Here is an 11,661-nt window from a genome sequence, read left to right as displayed (position 1 = left end):
CAAGTTTAGCAGCTCTCAGCCGGCCTGCAGATTTTCAATCCCCCGCTCCGCCTGGTCCTCTCCACACAACGCTCTGAAGCCTCAGTGACGTGCAGACAATCTCAACACTGACTCAGCGTCATGCGACTTCTTCGCTTGAGTTGAAAGTATTCAACCGGCCCCGCCCCCTTCGCACCGCTTTGCACCACCCGACAGGAAATTGCGGCTCAACGCGTCTTTGCATTGACTTTGAATGTAAACTCACCGCCCTGAACGCTCGCTTCGCTTTTGGTCGGAAAGCACCATAAGTCATCTGCATACAGCAGACCTCCGATTTCTGCCATTTAGGATGAGGTCAAGACCTTACACAATGACCCATTATGTTTTTATTACTTCAGAATGAGCCATTTCTATCTACATACACCACAGATCCACCACATGGATGTTGCCATGTTTCGCCGACAGTAGCCCAAAAGGACAAACTACAGAGGGCGTTTCATCACTACATTGTATACGTACGAAGAAGAACAAGAACAAGTAACATTAGTAGTATAAACTGGTTTATGGTTTTATGGTTTGGAAATGTGGACAAATGTAGTGACACACGTATTTAGCACAAGAGCAGACAGAGCGTGTCAGCCATTGTAGCTTCTCCTGCTCACTTGGAAAGGGAGGGGTGAGCGGTGACTGATGGTGCATTCATGTGGTGTAGGAATGATCAGAATCTTTTTTTCCTCCTTAAATCTTTATAGCAAAAAGAGAAATAAAGTCTAAAAGTATACACAACTTTTATTCTTGCAAAATAACGTATTGCATATACATATTTAGCAAACATGTAATTTGTAATAAGCAGTATTGTACTGTAATAATATTACTTTTCCCAGTAACTACGTAGTGTAACTAATTACTTTTCTAAAACAGTAATATTATAACTAGTTACTAATGCAAGTAAAGCTGCGTTACTCGTTACTGAAAGGAACTAAAGGAAGAATGGAGAATGACGAAGAGAAGCGTTCTTTCCACACCTGTAAGTAGCTACTGCCATTATTGTGTCATAGTCTAAGATGCAAAGAACATTGTCGTCTAGTGTAAACTCTGTGTGACCAGCAAAAAGCTTTCAACCGCGAACAATTCTACATCAGATTTACTGAAGCATCTGCTGAAGCAGCACAGCAATGTGACACTTACAGAAAGAAACTCCAGCAGCTTCTGTCACTGATGCTTGGACTCGTCAGGAGAGAGTGGTGTTAACGTAACGTTTTGTAACAACTGAATACTGCTCTTATAAACAGGCTACATGTGCAGAAAAACAGCTGTTTAAAAGTCGGGATTTACTTGCTGTATTTTTTTATTTCAGCCGGTGGTGTTAAGAAAAGTTAGGTCTAGGCTATATGCTTTGTAAAAACCATACTCCTTGCTGCTGTTATGAATATGTTATTAGTTAAAAAGTCTGGAGAGACCCGCTTTGTTTGGGGGTGAAGGGGGTTGGTAGTGAAAGCAGTGTTTCCCATAATTAGCCTATAATTTGGATAATTATCAACACTGACCGCCAGGTAGCCTATTGATTTTCAAATTTTTTTACTAGCCCTATTTAAAATCATATTTCATTGAGGATATGTATTGAGGAGCATATATTCGTGCAGCACCTCCTCGCTTGCTCCCTCTTTCTCTCTCTCTTGTGAACACCACTGCACAAACCTGTCCAAAGTTAGAACAGTTGTGCATTTTTGCTTTCAGATTTTTTATTACAGAAAGCGTATGAAACCTATGACCAAAATAGTCATATCACAAATCTTTGTGTTACTTACGGATGGAACAATAGTGAAAATCAACTATCCCCCTTTTTGATAGGGACCGCCTGAAACTCTCTCAAGGACCCCTTGAGAACCACTGAGTTAAGTAACGATACTTAAGTTACAGACGTTACATAACATCACTAAAAAAGAGTCTATGTTGACTTTTTGTTTCAGATGGGAAATGAACACCGGCTTCCTAAGTAAAAGCCTGGTTTCTGATCCATCCCAACGACTTCCTTACTTGAACCTTTCTGTTATTTATAGTGGGCCTACATTTAGCATTTAACAATTACACCATGTGCATTGGTACCAGATGCCGAAGACCATGACAAAGCTGAGCTTTAATTTTTGTCATTTCCTCTCCTATTGTATTTTGTGATTTTAGAAAGCAGGTGAAAAAATTATTATATTGAATTTGGCTAATTTTAGACATATCAGACCAGATTTAACAACAGAGGCAGCCAACCTCTTTATGCATACTATGATCTTTTCCCATATAACATATTGCTTTACAGGCTGGTCTCAAACGAACACTACATGCTTGCCTTGTCTTCAAGGTGTTACATACCAGCCCCTTCCCCACTTAACCACTTTATAACAGAAGGATAGCAGAGGTAGGGTAACAAGGGCAGTTAGTAGAGGGGACTGTATTGTACAGTACAGACATAGTAAGTTTGGACAGACGGCATTCTCAGTTAGAGCAATCCGCTACTGGAATAGTTTACCTTTTGAATTGAGAGAATGCAACAACTAGCTGACTTTTAAACATAAACTTAAGACATGGCTTAAGGCCCAACAGATCTGTAGTCACTAGCAATTCAAGCATATATCTTCAAGAATTTACATAATCTTAATATTTTTTACATACTGTACTTCTGTCACTTTTGTCATCTATCTATGCATTATCTTGTATTTCATCTTCTTGCAGTACTTGATGAGGCACTATACTGATGATATTTGGAACTAAATTGTTTGTTTTTTACAAATACTTTTATCACTTCTGTAATGTAGCTACGCATGATAATTTTAATGTATTTTTCTTGCAGTACTTGTTGAAGCACTGTACTGATGTATTGATGATGTTGGACATAAGTTAGTTGTAACCTGCTCAGGGACTACGGATGAAAATTTGCTATTTAGCTAACTCCGGTACATTTACATTGAAGTCTAACTACGGTGTTGATTAATGTGCACTGTCCTTGTTAAATAAATAAAAGGAAAAAAAAAGATTTCTAAATTATTCATTATTGTCAACTATACTAGTCCCTATTTCAGTACTTTAATACTACTTTGTTTTGCCTAATATGAAAAAACATGATTGCTTGTGAAAATGTCCACTGGCAACATTTGTTTTAGACAAGGAAGTGCTAAATTTTTGTAGGCACAGGAAATGGTCAGGGTGGACGGTGGAGGATGTACAAAACAAAAGACCTTAACATTTGCATGTGGTTAGGTTTAGGCAACAAAAGCACTTCGGTTAGGTTTAGGGAAAGATTGCGGTTTCAGTTAAATATTGAAAACAAGTCTTGTGTCGTGCTTCAGATCAGTGATGACTTTCTAAATGTTTTGAACAAACACTGCAATCTTTCTCTGAGTAAAACCAAGTGCTCTGAGTGCATAACCATAAAAAACATAAATCATGCCTCACTTGCTATGAGCAGACATTGTAGGGAAAATAAGTGAAATGTGTGGTTAATCAATGTTTGCAAATACCACCAGTATGCGTTTAAAAGTACACATTCTTTATAATTTTGATATAAACTGTAATTCAGGCACCAATACATTTCTTTCACATAAATTTGCTGTTGCAAAATTGTAGTTTATAAACGTAGTTTCTTGGAGACACAGCCCTACTGAGGTACTATGCCCCAAGCCCATTCGTTCTTTCTAAAGTCTTTAAAAACAACTCACCAATATATAGTTTCGTTATTTAAAAAGGCTCAGTAATTGCCTAAAAAAGCACTGTAGCTTTTAGCAAATATTACTCACACACAGGGAAATGCATAGTAATGTTGGGGACTACTATTATTATCTTATTATTAACATACATCTGGTGCCCTAGTGAGTATGTACAGCAGCAGGACAGTGTATGCTGGATTGAGACAAAATAAAGTACAGAAAGAAATGATACATGTGACCATGTGCAGCAGTGTGGTTCATTGATGTGTTTCTAATAGTTTTATAGTCAATGGAGCTCTATGACACACAGTAAAAACATATAATAGGGTTTGAATACACACGTAATACTTGTTATAGGATGTTGACATTAAGGAAAATATGGAATACCATCAATCGTATCCTTTAATGCATTTTACTAATAAGATTCAAATAGCACTGAACATTCTGCAGCTTACTTTTGTTTAACTGATAAGCATATTTTATAGATGTGAAAAAGATGTGATTACAGTATACTCCTCTGATTCACTTTCTCATTCTCTCTACTTGACTGCCCTGCTCTGTTTCTCTGTCTGCATCCAATTACATTTTTCTCTCTCCCTGTCAACCTCCATTTCTCTCTCCCCCTCTTTCTGTCTGCATTTAACTCCAGATCTTTCTATTTCTCTCTCCCTCTCCCACTCTTTCTATTTCTCTGTCTCTGCTGAGCATAGTTTCTCTCTCTCTACATCCAATTACATTTCTCACTCTTGGTGTATATAAATTTCTCACTCACTGTCTCTTTCGCTGGATCCGATTCCAAATATTTCTATCCCTTTCTCTTTCTTGCTCTGCCTCTATTTGTCTATGCCAGCCTTTTCTTCCTCTCAGTCTCTGCCCTGCTGCATCTCTTTCTCTCGCTGTCTGTCTCTATTTGTCTTAGTGGACAGGTTGGTTTCTCTGAGGGCTGCACTCTGACATGGTGAAATGGAGTTAGTTTGTTCCTGCAGTGATGGCGGCACTTTGCAGTCAGGATAACAACTCCAGATATTGACGGAGAGGAGGGAAAGGACTTAGGGGTCACCATGAGCTGGCAGAAGGAGAGGTGAAGCTCCATGGCACTGCATGCATCAGCTGTAGGTACAGTAGAATATATGTGAGCTTGAGGTTAAGGATAATTATGGTTTATTGCAATGAAGGTCTTATTTTCATAGTTTAAATCAGTCATAACGATATGGTGCTCGTCTTCATGGAATACAGTTATATGGCAGCATTAGCAATATTCAAAAGCAGCAGACCGGTTGTTAACAAGACAACAGCCAGATTATCTAAACCACTTTTTTTAAGGTAAAATCAAAGGTAAACACACCTTAAATGTGTGTAACAATCTCTTATTGTACAGAAAATCTGTGTGCACATAACTACGGCAAGTACTGTAGGACACTTCAGTAACAATTTTACCGTTCGGCTTGTTTTCCAAATGAGTTTGACTTAAATCACACCTGTGCCATAGGTATTTACTTACTCACTTCTTACTCATGAGAACTCAGATACCCTGTCTACATTGCATTTGTGTCATTGAAGTTGTATCTTGAAACATCTTCCAATAACTGCCCTGTCAAACAATTAATAATTTAGATGAGACAGAAATAAGCTTGTAAGAATATGGTGAATAAAACCAAACTGGATATTCTTCCTCCACCATTGGAGGACAGTATCTAAGTGAATTCACTCAAGCACCTATTAATTTTTAAATTTTTTTACTTTTACTCTACTACACCTCAGAGTTTTCTATTAAAAAATATGATGAGCTTTTGTTAAAGCAACATTATGTAAGGTGTGGGTTTTGTGCGATTTGGCGCCCCTACCATTTCAAAGTGTAAGTCACCGCTGACATATATATATCCATTTGTTATGATTATGTAACCCAGTGACAGTACAAGTTTAAAAGAACTTAAAAATGTATTAAAATAGTGTAATATTCCTTTAGGAAAATCAGCCAATCAGGAGCGATAGTTCCTCCCCCAGCTGAACATGACTGACAGGTCACGACGCAACTGCGTGATCCTGTGAGACCCTGCGCGTGTGTGTATGAGAAAGAAAGAGGAGACAAATATGCTTGATGGCGACAGGAGAAAAGAGAGGAAATTAACACATTTCAAGTTAACATAGTGATAAAAGTGAGTGTATTAGCAAGCTAAAGAACCAACACAGAAGACAGGATAAGGAAGGGCAACCGGGAGTTTGGAAAAAATCCCATTTACCACCTCTATTTGTCTCGGTCAGGTCTTATGGGTAGAGTGAGAACTACTTGGAAGATCCCTTTTCTATTGATGGCGAGCCTCCCAGTGTGATCTTGAAGAGATGCAGACCACCTCATCGTCACTTCCCTTGGTGGTAGGAAAGTATCAGTCGCCTGAGCTGGTACACACACTTCATCCAAAAGTGTCAACTTTCCTCTTAAACAAGGAAACTGTCACAGAACTGGTGACACACACTTTAACAGAGAACTATTGACAGTGGATTGACTAATACAGAAAGTGATCACAAACAGACTTCGACTACAAATGTCTAAAAAAGGAAAAACCCAAAGAATCATTTATTTTAAAGGGCCCATTTTTTATTTTTCATGTATGTTATGTAATTGTGTTTCAACTGTTACTTGCAAAGTAATGTGAGTAAAAGTTACTGGTTACAACTTACCTGGCCTGATACTTCCTTTTATGGGTACAGTTTATATCACTTAGCTCCTTCCGAACCTAGCACAGTGTTAGCTCACGTTTAGAGGGTAGCATGGTTACAATTACAGTACGATGAAAAATGAGCAACTTTGCCAATACAGCCAAATATCAAGCAAGTGCGACAACACAAGATAGCAATATTACTTACAGTCCAACATAAAGAATGCCAGCTCAGTGACTTGTAGCCTCTCTTCTTAGCTTCCTCTGTCAGTGTCCTCTTTGGTCTATTCACCTCTGCCATTACCTAATGTTATGTCCATAGAGGCTGCTGAGCCCGGACATGTTCCACTCTCTACCAGCAGCATAATGTTGCTTGAAACTTGGGTGGCAAGCTAGCCAACAAAGCTAGACAGCATTGATGCAAGATGTTATAAGGTAAGTTTACTAACAACTTGAGATTTATAGCTAGTGGCTTAACCTCTGTCTGTGAAACCTCTGGCTGATTTCAACCATGTCAACAACTTTGCTAACACAGCCAAACATCAAGCATGCACAACAACACAAGACATAGAAAGCCAGTAAATATGTTATTATTTACTCATCCAACAAAAGAAGGCCTGCTCAGCATCTGTCCTGAATCCTTCCAGCTATTATAGCTCACAACAACAAGTGAAAGCAAGTCCAATATTTACTCTTGTCTGGTCGCTAGCTCCATCCCTCTCTCGTTTTATCTTCCTCACTTCCTCCAATAACATCTTCTTCGGTCTTTTCGCAGCTTCTGCCGTGATGCCCATACTGAGAATACCGAGCTAGCTTCTTCCAAATAACTTACATTGTACATTATATACTTTTTGCGTCATGTTGGTGCCGTAAACCATTACGCCGTTGTGAAAAAATGCCTGGAATTCCAGTGTCACATACCGCAGTAGCTAGTGTAACAAGCCCGAAATGGTAATGACAGAGACCTTATACACCCTAGTCAAGGTCAGTGTGGCATTAAAATGATTTTGAAGCTGTTTTTAAGATTTTAAGATAAAAACACTACATAATGTTGCTTTAACGACTAAAGTGGTGGTTTACAAGCTTTTTGGCATGTGACCCCTTACAAAGAAAACAGTGTCTAGAGATTTCAGATGTCTATGAATTGCTAGCAGTTCCACCAAATTGGGATTTCCACTCTAAACTTCTCACATGGTTTCATTTAAATAACAGATTTGTGTATCACAACTTTGTTTTTCGTCTTTCCTCTCCCATTAACGGTCTCCTGATTTATCTTGTGACCCTTCAGAGGACTCGAACTAGCAGCTGCAACAGTAAAATGCTGTTTACATATTGCATGCATCTCCTCCGCATCAGATGCATCAGTATTGACAATCTAATAAATATATAATACTTTATTGGTCATAGGGATGAAACTAGTACTTTTACTTTGATACTGTAGCTACATTTTACTGCTAATAATTCTGTACTTATACATAGACATGAATGCTTCTTCTGCCACTGTGAAAAGAGCTTATCTAATCGAAATACTGTAGCTGCTCTCAAGCCAGCTTTGGGCCAGAGTCGACATCCCAAATCGCGGCACTATACCAGTACCAATTCTGGTGCATCATTCATCATCTGGCAACCAGGCATGTTGGGTTTACGCTGCAATTGGGATTTATTTTGACATCCTGAGTGCATTTGAAAATAAAAACTGCAGATCTGAACCAAGAAGACCTACTGAAACCAGATAAGGTACAATAAAAGACAAGAATATTATCACAGCCCAAAGGTGAGTTTCTTTGTTAAATGTAATTACCAGTCTACAGAGTGGTAGGAATATTATCCATAACTAACAACATATTCTTCACTGTTGCTACTTTAAAATCATATTTAGTTGTGCTGAGGAGACTGGAGAGCCTATTAGCTTTTTAGGGTGAAAGCCAGATTCATTTAGAAAAAAATTATTTCAAGTCTTGCCCATGCACAGCCTGAGGACGGTGATATATCCTGAGCAGCATGTGAGCAATGTTGTGCATCAGTTTGCTGCTGGGGGAATTTCAGTCTTATTGACAGGTGAATCCTTTACACTGATTACATTTTTGTGGCATTTAAAATTTGTACCTTTGTGTTAGATTAAAAATACTTTGATAAAAAAGTGCATTTAACATGGATGTCAGTATTTGTGTGTCACACGGGCTTCTTTTAGAGCTGTACAACACAATACATTTGGTATGAAAAGTCCGCTCACTTCTTCTACATTCTGATGAAAAACTTATTTTACTGCTTGTGACCATGTTGGTCTTCTGGGGATATGCAGTCTTGTGATGTGTGTTTGTGGGAGTGAGACATTGTAGTGCAACTACTTCTTCCCGTCTGTTAGGTCAGAATCAAACATAAGCTTTTTTTCTCCTGTGTGATCTCAGTAGCCCAGCCTCTCAAGTCACATCCTGTCAGTCTTCTGCAAATAATCCAAGACTAGATCACCAGTCCTGTCACATGATACAGTGTTTTTTCAGCAGCCGCTTCGTGACAACAATCAGACCATGTGACAAAGACAGAAATACAAAAGACACATACCAACACATTAAAATAGCCACATGAAATAGCAAACATTTATATCAGCATGACACTGCTCCATGTCCACTCACAAAAGCTCGCACAGTAAGACTGATAAGGTAACTCCCACGCCTCCAGCGACACACATACACACACACACACACACACACACACACTCTCAGACACACACATGCATGTACAAAGGCCAGTGTCTCATGTTCCTCAGTAGCCCATCTCACTGTTTCAGTTAATCTTTACCATCACAGTCCAGGCCGCCATTGTTGGGGTTTCCTCTTCTTAATTACTAGGACACTGTGCTTTGTGCCTACTGTGCTGGTTTCAGGCTCCATTTCTAAACTCGTTGTCTGTGTCTTTAACCCTCTTGTGAGGTTAGAGGGCCAGAGGGGCAGCTAGGTTTACCACCTGTTGAGGCAATTACTAACTTACTAACAAAGCATGAAAGGCAAAGAGGGGCTTTTATTCACCTGTCAGTGCTTTTTATTAGACCAAGTAAATAGTCATTATAATCAGAAGGCAAACGACCACCACTATTATCAATTCCAGTGCAAGCATTAAAAAGCTGCTGTAGATTTTTATGTAATAATACATCTGAACTGAGAAGCAGTTAGATACATCTACTGTAGGTTTACTTACAAGACAACGTCTCCATCCACAGAAAGTGATCAACCTTTCAGAGAGAAACACAAACTACATTAACAGCATGGAGTGAGCGCTTAAAAAAAGGGAACAATGACTGTGAATAAATGCCACCACCTCCACTCTCATCAGGCACAAAGAAGAGTTCTGTGGTTACGAATGTGCTGTTCAATAATTTCATGTAATATGATTTCTTAAGAGGAGCAATGTGAAGTTACAATTAAAAAAAGACTTTATTAGTTACATGGCTTGTTTGTGAGACAATAAAAAAATGCTTAGTTTCAACCTTGGTAATTGTTTATCTGGGTTCAAAGCAGAAGAGAATAAAAACAATTCAAACAGAATAATTAATGAATACCTTTTTTTCATACCTTATATTACATGGTTGACGTTTGGGCTGATGGCTGTCATTACTTATATTCATTGTTTCTGATGTATTGTTTTCTGTTGCTCTTGGTGTTGTTTTGGGCAAAGTATTGAATGACGATCATCATTGCCCACCTGTTGTCCCAGTTATTCAGACTCCCTTGAATGAATGTATGTACACAAGTAGTGTTTTATTTATGTAGAGAGTCATCAAGAAAGTATGTAGGAGTGGGTATGTAGTGCGTCAGCCACTCACGAGTTTGTGCCACAGATGTCTTTTTTTTTTACCGCAATCTTTCCTTAACCTTGACTACACATTAGTTGCCTTGCACAAATATTGTAGAAAGAACTCATCTTAAAAAGTTGTCATTTATTATATTTTGAGGTTTTTAGAGAATCATTGTTCCTGTCTGGTGATAGGGTTGCTATTAATGTGAATTGGTATTTAATCTACACAGGAGCTTATGTCATGTCAGACTAAAAAACTACTACTACTACTGGCACTACGTGCCAGCTTATAGGGTCACACAAGGACACACCTTCACGATCTAGAAACTGTATGACTAGGTTTCTTTGAAGAACTTGGACAAACTTTAAGTATTTATTATTAGCCAATATACTGTATAGATCTCTATGTATAGATCCCCCTGAGAGCAGAGGGTTTTTTACAGCAGTCACCAAGGTGATTTTAGGGAGGGTAATCTCTCATAATTCAAGTCGGATGGATTCACCGGAAATCAAATCAGCTTTCCAGACTGTGAGCTGAGGAGGCAATATCCCAGTGCAATTCTTCATTGACCTACATGGCTTTTCTCCCTGACAGCTCCCTCCCTTCTCTACACCTCCCATTGCCCTGATCTCCCAGTGCATTTGATGATGAGCAGCGCAATATTCATCATCTCAGCCTCCAAACTGGAGAAAAGAAACAAGTGGAGGATAGAACATTAACCCACAAGAAAAAAAATATAAATATATATATATACAGTGGGTACGGAAAGTATTCAGACCCCTTTAAATTTTTTCTCTTTGTTTCATTGCAGCCATTTTCCAAAAATCAAAAAAGTTCATTTTATTTCTCAGTAATGTACACTCAGCACCCCATCTTGACAGAAAAAAACAGAAATGTAGAAATTTTTGTAAATTTATTAAAAAAGAAAAACTGAAATATCACATGGTCACAAGTATTCAGACCCTTTGCCGTGACACTCATATTTAACTCAGGTGCTGTCTATTTCTTCTGATCATCCTTGAGATGGTTCTACACCTGGTTGGTTGCAATCGAGGGAAAGATGAATGCGGCCATGTACAGGGATATCCTGGACGAAAACCTTTTCCAGAGTGCTCTGGACCTCAGAGTGGGCCGAAGGTTTACCTTCCAACAAGACAATGACCCTAAGCGCACCGCTAAAATAACGAAGGAGTGGCTTCACAACAACTCCGTGGCTGTTCTTGAATGGCCCAGCCAGAGCCCTGACTTAAACCCAATTGAGCATCTCTGGAGAGATCTGAAAATGGCTGTCCACCAACGTTTACCATCCAACCTGACAGAACTGGAGAGGATCTGCAAGGAGGAATGGCAGAGGATACCCAAATCCAGATGTGAAAAACTTGTTGCATCTTTCCCAAAACGACTCATGGCTGTATTAGATCAAAAGGGTGCTTCTACTAAATACTGAGCAAAGGGTCTGAATACTTATGACCATGTGATATTTCAGTTTTTCTTTTTTAATAAATTTGCAAAAATTTCTACATTTCTGTTTTTTTCT

The sequence above is a fragment of the Micropterus dolomieu genome, linkage group LG01, assembly GCF_021292245.1.
Source record: "Micropterus dolomieu isolate WLL.071019.BEF.003 ecotype Adirondacks linkage group LG01, ASM2129224v1, whole genome shotgun sequence".
Classification (NCBI taxonomy): domain Eukaryota; kingdom Metazoa; phylum Chordata; class Actinopteri; order Centrarchiformes; family Centrarchidae; genus Micropterus; species Micropterus dolomieu.
This window is presented reverse-complemented; position numbering follows the sequence as displayed.